We start from the raw sequence: 1,563 nt of genomic DNA on the forward strand, positions 1-1,563 counted from the left end.
TAGCTGAGCAAGGTGCTCTTGTATTAAGGGAATGCGCATGAGGAGGCCCATTAAAACATTGAAGTCATTACATTGTTGAAAAGGGGATACTTACAAGAAAGAAGTTACTGCTCTTGCAAAATTCTGTCATATAATCTCCAGCTTAATTTCTATCACTAAGCCCATCATTTCCCAACTACTGCTTTTTCCTCATTGGTCCCAATGCCAATAATTACCCTTGGTGTTTGCATGTATGATTACTTTCATACTGCTGAAGTTAGTAGAATTCTTCAATTTCTTTGGCACGGGCATTTCAATGTCCTTTAAGTGAATTATTTTTCTTTTTCTTGACAGAAGGAAAAAGAAAAGAAAGAAGGATGTTTTATTGTATATCGTTTTCTCTAGAGGGTGCTATTATATCACTTCTCTGAGAATGTGTTATCTTACAATGTATGTGCTGTTGTAAATGCCTTTTTATTGAAATGCACTTTCCAGTGTCTCTAACATGGTTGTGCATAGAAACATCTGAATAGCATTAAACATATGTGAGAACATGTTCTGAGAAGTACTGTTTGGGGTGCACCCGTTGCCGGTAGGTGCCTTCAGAGTTGTCTCCAATTCACAGCAGCCCTGTGCACAACACTGCACAGTCCTGCATCCTCCGCACAATTGTTCCTTAGCCTGAGTCCATGATGCAGCCACTGTGTCGATCCATCTCCTACAGGTCCTTCCTCTTTTAGGCTGCCCTTCCACTTTACTGAACATAATGTCCTTCTAAAGGGACTGGTGTCTCCTGACAATGTGTTCAAAGAATGCAAGATGAAGCCTTGCCATCCTTGACTCTAAGGAGCACTCATATTTTATTTCTTCCAATACAGATCTGTTTGTCCTTTTAGCAGTTGGTGGTACTTCTAATATGCTTCTCCAGGACCAAAATTCAAATGCATGGACTCTTCCACGGTCTTCCTTAATCAATGTCTGACTTTCACATGCAGTTTGGGGTGCTATAACCAAGTTATGTGCTGAAGATACTGGGGTCTTAGGTCCTGAAGTGTGAACACTTAAATTTGCATGATTTACTTGTGAATGGTGGGTGCCTGTTCACCTGTTTCCTTTTAACAATCCTCTTTTCTTTTTCAAAAGCTGTCTGGAGTACATGGAGCCAAAGAATCTAACAGGCATCCCAGAATTCCTCCTCCTGGGACTTTCTGAGGATCCAGAACTGCAGCCTCTCCTCTTTGGTTTTTTTCTGTGCACGTACCTGACTACCGTGACTGGGAATCTTCTCATCACCCTGGTGATTAACTCAGACATTCACCTCCACACACCCATGTACTTCTTCCTCTCCAAACTGTCCTTGGCTGACATTGGTTTCATCTCCACTACTGTCCCAAAGATGCGGGTGAACACCCAGACATAGATCAAATCCATCACCTATGTGGGCTGCCTGACACAAATATCCTTCTTTTATCTCTTTGGGTGTCTAGACAGTATGTTCCTCAGCATGATGGCTTATGACAGGTTTGTAGCCATTTGTCACCCCCTGCACTACACTGTCATCATGAGTTCCCGCCTCTGTGGCTC

At 42.4% G+C, this 1,563-nt stretch overlaps 1 pseudogene; it reads left to right on the top strand.

The window, feature by feature from the left end:
- Positions 1-1,064: 1,064 nt before the first annotated feature.
- LOC101643792 overlaps positions 1,065-1,563 on the top strand; it is a 1,020-nt pseudogene continuing 521 nt past the window's right edge.

This window comes from Echinops telfairi, unplaced genomic scaffold (assembly GCF_000313985.2).
Source record: "Echinops telfairi isolate 266 unplaced genomic scaffold, ASM31398v2 ScPeMD7_36;HRSCAF=134, whole genome shotgun sequence".
NCBI lineage: Eukaryota > Metazoa > Chordata > Mammalia > Afrosoricida > Tenrecidae > Echinops > Echinops telfairi.